A 12,619-nucleotide genomic window follows, 5' to 3' on the forward strand; every position below is an offset into this window, starting at 1 on the left:
TTATTTGTATAATCATTACCAAGTGTTTTTTACTAGACAAGTTTGCAGCCTTTCTTCTCTGAAGATGAGAGAATTATTTCTTCTCTTAATTGATGATTTCTTTTTATATTTGATAATATAATGTGTTCTGATTTCTTCACAGTAGCTCTATTCACATTTATTTATTTATTCATTGAATATTGGTATATTGCCCACATGTCTGTGTATTTTGTATATGTGCATTGCCTATCAAGAGAGGGTATCAGATTCTCTGTGACTGGGCTTGCAGATGGTTGTGAATTACTATATGAATAATGGAAATCACACCTTTGGTCCCTGGGAGATCAGTCAATGCTCTCAATTGGTGAGTCATCTTTTCTGCCCCTTACATTTATTTTTAGGTTTTATAATTGACATTCAAAAGTGGCAGATATTTATTGGGTATGATGTAATGGTTTTAATGATGTAAATAGTGCATAATGTCCTCATGAATCAAAGAATATTAATTTACTCAAATACTTACCATGTCTTGGTATGAAATTCTTTATTATGGCATTTTGGGATACAATAAAGTTCTTAAAATCACCTCACAGTGAATGAGATGAAAACACTTTGTATTCTTAACAAAATTTTGTACCCACTGAGCAACCTGTGCCCATGTTTCTTCCTTATTTCATTTGTAATCTTATTCATTTTTCTAAAAATTTTATTATATGTTTAAGTGTGGTAGTTCATAATTCCTTGTGTTTTTTGATAAGTGTTTGGCCCTGGTTACTAAATTAAGTAAAAATAGACTGTTCTATGTATAAGATAAAAAACAAGAGAAGGCATGCCCTGTGTGGAGCATGAAGGTTCTGTGAAGATGGAGTTAGCCCCAGGCATCATACCTAGTGTTGAGAATTTGACATGATCTCACAGGGATGCTGGGATTATGTACAGTTTTTGCATCCTAAGAAGAAGACTCTTCTTTTCTGAGTGGGTGATGAAGCCAAGACATTTTCCTGGTATGCCTGTTGGCCCTGGGCCCTCCTGCTGATTTATTCACAGGCCGAGGCCTGACTGTCTCTGATGGTTATTGCCAACATTACTGATTCATGTTTGCTCTCCCTACTCTACCAATCAGGACTGCTGATATACCCATGAAGTTGTGATTGAATTGAGCAGTCACTACTGCCTACTATGAACTGAACTGGTAATTTCCTGTCAATGTAGATGAGAATTGCTCCAGAGAACCATATGTCAACAGGCTGACTTCCCCTGTATACATTTCTTTCTATTACTTATGAAGGGTAGTATGCTAGAAGGGGATTAAAGCATTTAAGAACCAAAATTAAAAATAGCATTGGAAAAAAAATAAAGTTGCATGCATGTTTAGCTAGCTGTATGATATCCAAAACATGCAAAATAATAAAGTTAATAAAAATAATCATTGGTTTCTAATATATTAGTATAGAGGGAGAAAGGAATGAATATTTTGAGCAAAATGAACTTTAGAGAAGAAAATACATTGTTTATGGTGCTGTAACTGTGGATTAATATTACTATGCAATTTTCCAGTCTAAATAGACAAAATGGCAAACAAAACAAGCAAAAAACAAAAAAAATGCAAACAACTCATTAGAAGATTGAACACAAAGAAAGTTTTAGTAAATGATAACTAACCAATATTAGTTCAAGTGAAACAGATGTACTTTACTAATACAACAAATAAATACTGGTGTTTTAGTAGTGTTACATTGTTGTTGAGAAACACCATGACAAGGAAATTATTATAAAAAAACTTATCTAACTGGGAACTTATGTACAAATTTAGAGAATTAGTCCATGGTCTGGATGCCATGAAATAGATATGCACAACATTGGAACAGTAGCTGACTGATTTACATCCTGATCCAAATGCAGAGAGAAGATGGGCATGGGCTTTGTGACTTCAGAGCCCATTCCCAGTGACATGATGGCCTCAACAAAGCCATAGCTGCTAATCACTCTCCAATAATTCCACTAAATGGTGACAAATAACTCAAACATCTGAGCATATGGGGGACATTTCCATCAAGCTTTCACAGGGGCGAAATTGCATGTGGATCAAAAGGTTATAACACTATGTAAATTTTCAGAAATCTGAAACATCTCTAAAATAATTATAATCTTTGAAACATGTACTAATTAAAAACTCTTCAGAGTATCTGAGAATTCTTGTTAGGTCATCTATTGGGTGATACTTTACAAATGTAAAATTTCTTTTTTTTCTTTGTACAAAAATAATGAATGGGAAATTGCTGCATACCTCTCATTATGATAGTCCTGTTATTTTGTAACTTGAGGCACCTATTGACTTTCTGTGATGCAGCTGGCTGACCCATCATCATCATCATCCATATTTCTTGCACTACTAGTACAGATGCTTGCAGGGGCAATACGGTTGCTGGTAAGAAGACACAAGTCATTTCCTGGGGTGTTTATAAAGAAGCATGCAGATCACTTATTGCTGTAAGAGATAATTAAGCCTGTTCTTCTATTCCTATATAGCAAAAACCTACCGTCTAACAAGGATATGTCAGACCTTTAGAGCATCAATAATTTCTATTACTATTTTCAGAGTTTGTGTGTATGTGAAATTTATGCTCATAATTTTCTTGCTTTCCAGTTTGATATTTATTTGTTATATATTGTATTGCAGACATTATCAGGCACTTCATGTCATGTGTGAATCAACTTTTTCATTCTTTCTATTTCAAGTGTCTCCCAATAGTGAAAAATTGTAAGGACCAGAGTGTCAGGAGGAATACAGTTAAAAAATGTCTTTTGTACATGACACAGTTAATATAGTCACAAAAGTACAGAAGCAGTGGCTACTAAGTCCTGTTCAATTTAAAATGCTAGGACTGCGGTGGGGAGGTGCTACCAAGCACTCAATTTAGATGCAGACTCGCTGAAATCTGATGGCTGTGGGGAGTGAGAAACCTTCTTTCTGATAATGACCATTGGTAAATTACCAAAGGTCCAATGAATGGTTCCACATCTATGCACATATCAGCAGCACTAATCAAATTTAACAGGTTATTAAAATATAATGGGTCAAAAATCTTTCAGCCTTTTATGGGGAGACATGTAAGTGTTTCACTGAAAAAGATATGTGAATGGTGTTATTTCACTGAATATATGTATATGACATTCTCAAAGAATAAATTTAAAAATAAAACATAAATGAACATCCAATGATATCTTTAAAACACATATTTTTATTTTATGTAAAGCAGTGTTATATGTATTACTTGAATATCATGCCTGAGGAGGCCAGAAGTTGACATCAGATATCCTGGAACTGGAGTTACAGGTGGTTGTGAGACACTATGTGAGTTCTCAGAACTGACCCAATGTCATCTGCAAGAGAATCAAATGTTCTTAGCATTGGAGCCACCTCTCCAGGTGCCTTATATATTATTGCATCCATTAAAGATTTGTTTTCATTATTTTATTGAAGAAATCACTTCACAATAGAAAAACATTTTCATTTATTTAGAGTAAGTAAGGAATGTGGTATTAGGAAAAAGAAAGACACTATAGACTTGTCCTTTTTCAGAGACTTTATTTGTAAAAGCAAAAGTAATACTCTAATGTACTAGCCCCTACATATTTTTAAATTAATTCCAGCTCAACACTCATGTGCCATGAAGATATCCAATGTCTTCTTGTTGTTTCTTCTTGGGCATGACTACTTAACAAACCATGACCAACAACATCCAGCAAATTTCCAACAACCCACAGGAATGACCAACCACAACCAACTCCACCTTTTAGGCACTAGCATTACTATACCCTCTGCACAATCCCCAGAATTAAAAGCATCACCCAATCACAGACACTATCATGTCCTTACTAGATGATAAGATAATTCATAGTCATCTGCTGTGGATAGTCTTGAAAAGCCTCATATCCCATACCTGGATTTGAAGCAAAAATATATATTTTATGATGTCCCTCTTTTGTAAATTAAACAAGACTCCCAAATTCTCACTCTCTAGTGAGAATTTGGGGGGAAAAGAATGGTGGTGGTGGTGGTGGGGTGTAGGTAGGATGGTCATACATGGAACTGATGTTGGCGTGTAATACATGTAAAAACACTAAAATTAGGCATAGGCGTGACACAGGGAATGGAGGGCAGAGGGAATAAAGTGGAATTAGACCTCACTGCTGCTGGTTTAGGCAGAAGGATCTGAAGGGAGAAAATTGGGGTTGGAATTTCACCTGATGGTCCCAGATGTTTATAGGCCTTGGGAATTGCAGGTAGAATTTGACTGGAAGATGGAGCCCAGAGAGTAACAGGTAGACCTCATGGATGCTGAGCTTGCTGGCAGATCTAGTTGGCAGGGGATTGGAGCTTGGCCATCTAATCTGAATGTCTCAAGTGTTAGCAGGACTTCAGGGATGCAGGTAGACCTGTGGCTTGGGGAATGGAATTCAGAGAGGACACGGCAGAATTCACTGATGGTTTCCTGTGTTTGTTTTTGATTTCTTCACTTTTATATATGGTGGAATACATTGATATATTTTCATATACTGAACTATTACTATGTCCCTGGGTTGAGGCCTACATGACCATGTTGGATGATCTTTTTAATGTGTTTTTTAATTTCATTTGCTAGCATTTTATTGAGTATTTTATATCAATAATCATGATATAAATTGCTCTGAAATTCTTTTTCTTTCTTGAGATTTTGTATCATTTGGATATCAGGGTGACAGAGGCCTTGTAAAATTAATTTGCCAATATTCCTTGTTTCTATTTTGTTGAATAATTTAAGGAGTATTGTAATTAGCTGTTGTTTGAAAGTCTAATACAATTCTGGATTAAAACCGTATGAACTTGAATATTTTTGGTTGGAAGATTCTTGATTACTGCTTTAATTTTCTTGGACATTGTAGGATTATTTCAAATGTTTATCTGATCTTGATTAACTTTGGGAAGCAGTATATATTTAGAACTATGTCCATTTCTTTAGATTTTATATATTTTTTGATTACAGGATTTTAAAATACAACATAATGATTCCTTTTATTACCTCATTGTCTGTTATATGTTCCTCCCTTTTCATTTATGGTTTTGTCAGTTTGAACATTCTTTCTCTGTTCCTTAGTTGGGTTGAATAAGTGTTTGTCTATCATGTTAATTTTTCTCAAAGAATCTGAGAGGTCTGACTGAAACTTACTCAATTTTATAAAAAGGCCTAGATTTCAGTTTCCCATATAAGGCAAGGCTTCTAGGAAAAACCACAGGCAATCAGAAATGTCTATGATACCTAGTCAGGAGAGATCGCTGTCTCAAGGACTAAGACAATTCCTGGAATTTCTCTAAGGCCTAGTCAAATATGATAAAACTAATATAACAACAAATTAGAAATAAATTACAAAGTAACTGCTACTGCTGCTTACTTAGCCAAATGTATTAAAAAATGACCTAACCATTCCTAAAATTACCCGAGCTCCACTTAAGGGAAGTGGGAGAACTCATCCTCTGGTTGCCATTTAATATGAATGACTGATTCCTGAATCCTGGTTGTCTCTGCAAAATAAATGCTCTTTGCTTTTGCATAGTATTTGAATTTCTGGTCTTTTTATTGACTCTTGGACCCTTAAATTTGGTCATAAATCTATGTGGTCTCCCTGACTTCACATTAGAGTATAGTTTAAGGGTTCAATCTACCAAAAACCACCTGTGCAAACTCCAAACTCATTTTATCTTCATCTTTTTTCACATTTGTTGACTGCTACAAACTTGGGGGGTTTTGGTCTAGTTTTGTTTTGTTTTTTTGGTATGGTATCAGTCCCTGTTAGAATATTTTCTCAGCAGGTATTCCAGATCTCTGACATCTCTTAGATCTTCAGATATCTATGGGAACCTTGACTTTACACTTTCTTGTTCCAATGTCTGGGATCCACACAGAATATTTGATTTTGTTTCCTTCAAAGTGCTTGAGTCACATCTCCATCACTACCTGCTATAACACTCCAGGGTCCTATTTATTATACTCCATTGCTGCTGCTATTCTTGGTGACCATCCCACAGTACTGGCATCGACAATATGCTGCTGTCTTCTGCTGCATCCAGACTTCACCACTACTCACTTATAGGCTTCCTTCAAGGTGCCAAGCCTCAACTTCTTTACAGGACCCTTTCAGTCCTGGGCCATCAACTGCAACTGAGGCCTTACCTTCATCAATGGCCTTCTTTTTCCTCACATAGTGCCAAGCTTCAGCTGCTCTCCATTACCCCTACATACCTTCAAAGTAAGTACCACCTGGGTGATTCTTACACAGTAGTAAGGCCAAAAGCATATAAGATATAATCTTGGCTATCTATGGAACACGGCTTCTTTGTTCACTCAGAAAATACTTCAAGAAGTTTTCACTTCAGTGATGATGGTCTCTTCTTTCTTTTTTTTTATTAGATATTTGCTTTATTTACATTTCAAATGTTAACTCCTTTCCCTGTTATCCACTGAAAATCCCCATCCCATTCCAATCCTCCTGCTCACCACCCCCCCCCCCCCGTTTCCTGACTTGCATTCCCCTATTCTGGGGAATCAAGCCTTCACAAGAACAATGGCCTCTTCTCTCATTGATAGCTGAAAGGGTCATCTTCTGCTATATATATAGCTGGAGCCTTTGGACCCTCCATGTGTATTCTTTAGCTGGTGGTTTAGTCTCTGGGAGCTCTGGGGGTACTAGTTGGTCCATATAGTTCCTCTTGTGGAGCTGAAAACATCTTTAGCTCCTTGGATCCTCTAGCTAGCTGCTCCATTGGGGACACTGTTCCCATTCTATTGGTTGGCTGTGAGCCATGGGTATTTTGATCCACTTTGCAATAAGGATCAAAGTATTCACACTTTGGTCTTCCTTCATCTTGAGTTTCATGTGGTCTGTGAGTTGGATCCTGGGAATTCCATGCTTTTGGGCTAATATCCACTTATCAGTGATTATATACCTTGTTTGTTCCTTTGTGATTGGATTAACTTACTCAGTATGATAGTTTCTAGCTCCATCCATTTGTCTAAGTATTTTAAGAATTCATTGTTTTTAATAGCTGAGTAGTATTCCATTGTGTAAATGTACCACATTTTCTGTATCCATTCCTCTGTTGAGGGACATCTGGGTTCTTTCAAGCTTCTGGCTCTTATAAATAAGGCTGCTATGAAGATAGTGGAGCACGTCCTTATTCCATATCCGAGCATCTTCTGGTTATATGCCCAGGAGTGGTAGATCTGGGTGCTTAGGTAGTGCTAGGTTCACATTTCTGAGGAAGTACTGAGCTGATTTTCAGTGTGTTTTTACCAGCTTGCAATCCCACTAGCAATGGAAGAGTGCTCCTCTTTCTCCACATCCACTCCAGCATTTGTTGTCCCCTGAGTTTTTGATTTTGGCCATTTTGACTGGTGTGAGGTGGAATCTCAGGGTTGTTTTGATTTGCATTTCCCTGATTTAAGAATGCTGAACAATTGAGAAAGAAATTAGGGTAATGACCCCCTTCACAATAGCCACAAACAATATAAAGTATCTTGGGGTGACTCTTACCAAACATGTGAAAGATCTGTATGACAAGAATTTCAAGACTCTGAAGAAGAAAATGGAAGAAGACCTCAAAAAATGGGAAAACCTCCCATGCTCATGGATCAGTAGAATCAATATAGTTAAAATGGCCATTTTTCCAAAAGCAATATACAGATTCAATGCAATACCCATCAAAATCCCAACTCAATACTTCACAGAGTTAGAAAGAACAATTATCAAATTCATCTGGAACAACAAAAAACCCAGGATAGCTAAAACTATTCTCAGCAATAAAAGAAAATCTGGGGGAATCAGTATCCCTGACCTCAAGCAATACTACAGAGCAATAGTGTTAAAAACTGCATGGTATTGGTACAGTGACAGGCAGGAGGATCAATGGAACAGGATTGAAGATCCAGAAATGAACCCACACACCTATGGCCACTTGATCCTCGACAAAGAGGCTGAAAACATCCAATGGAAAAAAGATAGCCTTTTTAACAAATGGTGCTGGTTCAACTGGAGGTCAGCATGCAGAAGAATGGGAATTCATCCATCCTTGTCTCCTTGTACTAAGCTCAACTCCAAATGGATCAAGGACCTCCACATAAAGCCAGACACTCTGAAGCTAATAGAAAAGAAACTGAGGAAGACCCTTGAGGACATCGGCACAGGGAGAAAGTTTCTGAACAGAACACCAATAGCGCATGCTCTAAGAGCAAGAATTGACAAATGGGACCTCATAAGGTTACAGAGTTTCTGTAAGGCAAAGGACACCATTAAGAGGACAGATCGGCAACCAACAAATTGGGAAAAGATCTTCACCAATCCTACATCAGATAGAGGGCTAATATCCAATATATATAAAGAACTCAAGAAGTTAGACTCCAGAAAACCAAACAACCCTATTAAAAATGGGGTACAGAGTTAAACAAAGAATTCTCACCTGAAGAACTTCGGATGGCAGAGAAGCATCTTAAAAAATGCTCAACTTCATTAGTCATTAGGGAAATGCAAATCAAAACAACACTAAGATTTCATCTTACACCAGTCAGAATGGCTAAGATTAATCCAGAAGTTCCTGCTATACCACTCCTGGGCATATACCCAGAGGATTCCCCACCATGTAATAAGGATACATGCTCTACTATGTTCATAGCAGCCCTATTTATAATTGCCAGATGCTGGAAAGTACCCAGGTATCCCTCAACAGAAGAGTGGATACAAAAAATGTGGTATATCTACACAATGGAGTACTATTCAGCCATTAGAAACAATGAATTCATGAAATTCTTAGGCAAATGGATGGAGCTAGAGAACATTATACTAAGTGAAGTAACCCAGACTCAAAAGGTGAATCATGGTATGCACTCACTAATAAGTGGTTATTAACCTAGAAAACTGGAATACCCAAAACATAATCCACACATCAAATGAGGTACAAGGAGAAAGGAGGACTGGCCCCTGGTTCTGGAGAGACTCAGTGAAACAGTATTCAGCAAAACCAGAACAGGGAAGTGGGAAGGGGTGGGTGGGAGGACAGGGAAAGAAAAGGGGACTTAAGGGACTTTCAGGGAGTGGGGGGCTAGAAAAGGGGAAATCATTTGAAATGTAAATAAATTATATCGAATAAAAAAAAAACTCAGGAGACAGCAGGTGTTGGAGAGGGTGTGGAGAAAGAGGAACACTCCTCCACTGCTGGTGGGGTTGCAAATTGGTACAACCACTCTGGAAATCAGTCTGGTTTCGGTTCCTCCGAAAACTGGGCACCTCACTTCCAGAAGATCCTGCTATACCACTCCTGGTCATATACCCAGAGGATTCCCCACCATGTAATAAGGATACATGCTCTACTGTGTTCATAGCAGCCCTATTTATAATTGCCAGATGCTGGAAAGAACCCAGGTATCCCTCAACAGAAGAGTGGATGCAAAAAATGTGGTATATCTACACAATGGAGTACTATTCAGCCATTAGAAACAACGAATTCATGAAATTCTTAGGCAAATGGATGGAGCTAGAGAACATCATACTAAGTGAGGTAACCCAGACTCAAAAGGTGAATCATGGTATGCACTCACTAATAAGTGGTTATTAACCTAGAAAACTGGAATACCCAATACATAATCCACACATCAAATGAGATACAAGAAGAAAGGAGGAGCGGTCCCTGGTTCTGGAAAGACTCAGTGAAACAGTATTCGGCAAAACCAGAACGGGGAACTGGGAAGGGGTGGGAGGGAGGACAGGGGAAGAGAAGGGGGCTTACGGGACTTTTGGGGAGGGGGGGCAAGAAAAGGGGAAATCATTTGAAATGTAAATAAATTATATCGAATAAAAAAATTAAAAAAAAATCAGGATCACAAAAAAAAAAAAAAAAAAAAAGAATGCTGAACATTTCTTGAGATGCTTCTCAGCCATCTTGCATTCCTCAGTTGAGGATTCTTTGTTTAGCTTTGTATCCCATTTTTAATAGAGTTATTTGGTTCTCTGGAGTCTAACTTCTTGAGTTCTTTGTATATATTGGCTATTAGACCTCTATCAAATGTAGGATTGATAACAATCCTTTCCCAATTTGTTGGTTGCCATTTGTCCTATTGACAGTGTCCTTTTTCCTACAGAAGCTTTGCAATTTTATGAAGTCCCATTTGTCAATTCTTGGTCTTACAACATAAGCTATTGGTGTTCTATTCAGGAAATCTTCCCCTGTGTCCATGTACTCCAGGTTCTTCCTAATTTCTCTTCTATTAAATTCAGTGTATCTGGTTCTATGTGTAGGTCCTTGATCCACTTGGACTTGAGCTTTTTACAGGGATCAGTTTGCATCCTTCTACATGTTGACTGCTGGTTGACCCAGGACTATTTGTTGAAAATGCTGTCTTTTTTCCACTGAATGTTTTTAGAGTCTTTGTCAAAGATCAAGTGACCATAGGTGTGAGGGTTCAATTCTGGGTCTTCAATTATCTTCATTCATCTACCTGCCTGTCCCTGTATCAGTGTCATGCAGTTTGTTTTTTTTCTTTCTTTTTTTTTTTTTTATCGCTATTGCTCTGTAATGTAGCTTGACATGAGGGATGGTGATTCCACCAGAAGTTATTTTATTGTTTAGAAAAGTTTTCACTATCCTGGGTTTTTTGTTATTCCAGATAAATTTGGAAATTGCTCTTTCTAACTTTATGAAGAATTGAGTTGGAATTTTGATGGGGATTGCACTGAATCTGTATATTGCTTTAGTCAAGAGTGCCATTTTTACTATATTAACCATGACAGTCCATTAGCATGGGATATCTTTCCATTTTCTGGGATCTTCTTCAATTTTTTCTTCAGAGACTTGAAATTGTTATCATACAGATCTTTCATTTGCTTGGTTAGGGTCACACCAAAGTATTTTACATTATTTGTGGCTGTTGTGAAGAATGTCACTTACCTAATATCTTTCTCAGTCTCTTTATCCTTTGAGTGTAAGAAGGGTACTGATTTGTTTGATTCAATTTTATATCTTAGGTATACCTAACAAGCCTCAATGTACCAGTATTCTCTTCTATTTTTGACCCTAAAGCATAACCTAATGGTTGAAGCTGCCAAGCTTTGCTGCTTTCTCTGACTTGAAATCTGCCCCCTTTGTCTATTCTGTCCTTCGTTGCTTAAGCTTCACTCTCCTGAAACATGCTCTATAAACTGTTCTTGAAATCAGAGATATTTATAGCTCTATCTTGCATATGCTGGGTTTCACCACACCTGAACATAAGCTTTTTTTCTACCTGGAACTTGCTCTTTACCAGGCTAGGTTGTACTCAGACATCTGCTTCCCTCTGTCTTCTGGGTTTAACTGTGTGTACTACCTTGTATGCACCTGAACTTTCTGTGGCCATTATGTCGTGCTCAATTGTAGTTAATTCTAAATTTTAAAAAATCTAAAAGAAAACAATAACCAGGTAATAATGCATAACATGAAATAAGTATTCCTTGTTAAAATTCAAATAAATAGGGCGGCGGCAGCGGCGGCAGCGGCAGCGGCGGCGGCGGCGGTAGCAGTGGCTGCTCAAGCTGAAGGGCCATCAGCGGTGGAACCAAGGCGACACAGGGTCCAGTTAGGCCCTGCGCCCACGACCACTGACCTTCGCTGACCAGCCGGGCGGCAAGCAGCTGCAGTTCTGCGGAGCCTTTTGCTGCACGGAAGCCACTTCAGAACTCGGCTTCCCGCCAGTCAGGAGAGACTCACCTCCATCTTGATCCCGGGCTCCAGAGATCGGTCAGACTGAGGTACACAAACATAATCCTAGGCCCAACACCGCAGGGGTCTGAGCCAGACGGGCGTTGGCCTGCACCCAGGCCCTGTGCTGTTCGAGTGGCCATCGGGGCGCCAACCCAGCCAGGAGTTTTTTTTGCCCCGGCCGGCGCACGCGCCGCCATTTTGCCTACAGGAGCCAGAGTGCTCGGGAGGGCAGAGACTGCTAACAAGCGTAGCCTGAGGCTAACAAAACGGGGGTCTAGGCCCCAAAAGGCACAGGACTGACCCCAAGAACTGGGCGGCTTGGTGGGCCATCTGTGTGTCAACCCGCCCAGGAGGTTATTAGCACAACAGACTCTCCCGGTGCTTTCGGGGAGCGCGGACGCGCACGCCCGCCATCCGGGTCACCTGGCGGACCCAAATAACAGTCATAGCCCTAGGGGAATTTTGCTCAGACCTTGGCCTCCCAGGCGTTTGCCTGGACTCAGGGCCTGGGCGACAAGGCTAACCTAGTGTGCGCCAGCCCGGTTGGGGAAATCGGCTGCCCAGCGGAGTGAGCGGAACACAGGGGAGGTCACAGCAACATACACCTTCAGAGCTCCCTGGGGGTGCACACGGGTTCCATCTGGCCCACAGACACAATCTGGGGCAAGGCCTCAGGCAGAAGCCCTCAGGTCAACTCTCTCCGCTTCAGATCAGCCTGGGTGGCCGCCACATCTCCAGGTCCCTCAAGAGGCTAGTGGGGGCTTCCGGGCGGCCAGCTGGGAGAAGTCGGTGTGCTCCAATAAATCCTGCAGGCCCCAGCGGGAGCCTTCAGGTGCCTGCTTCGGGATCTGAACAGCCTGGACAACAGCACCCTGT

At 39.6% G+C, this 12,619-nt stretch overlaps 1 protein-coding gene across 1 annotated transcript in view; it reads right to left on the minus strand.

The window, feature by feature from the left end:
* The window catches only part of LOC127685304 (olfactory receptor 50-like), a 314,138-nt gene that overhangs the window by 87,549 nt on the left and 213,970 nt on the right, over nucleotides 1-12,619 (minus strand). The gene's annotated exons all lie outside the window — the stretch shown is intronic.

The sequence above is a fragment of the Apodemus sylvaticus genome, chromosome 5, assembly GCF_947179515.1.
Source record: "Apodemus sylvaticus chromosome 5, mApoSyl1.1, whole genome shotgun sequence".
NCBI lineage: Eukaryota > Metazoa > Chordata > Mammalia > Rodentia > Muridae > Apodemus > Apodemus sylvaticus.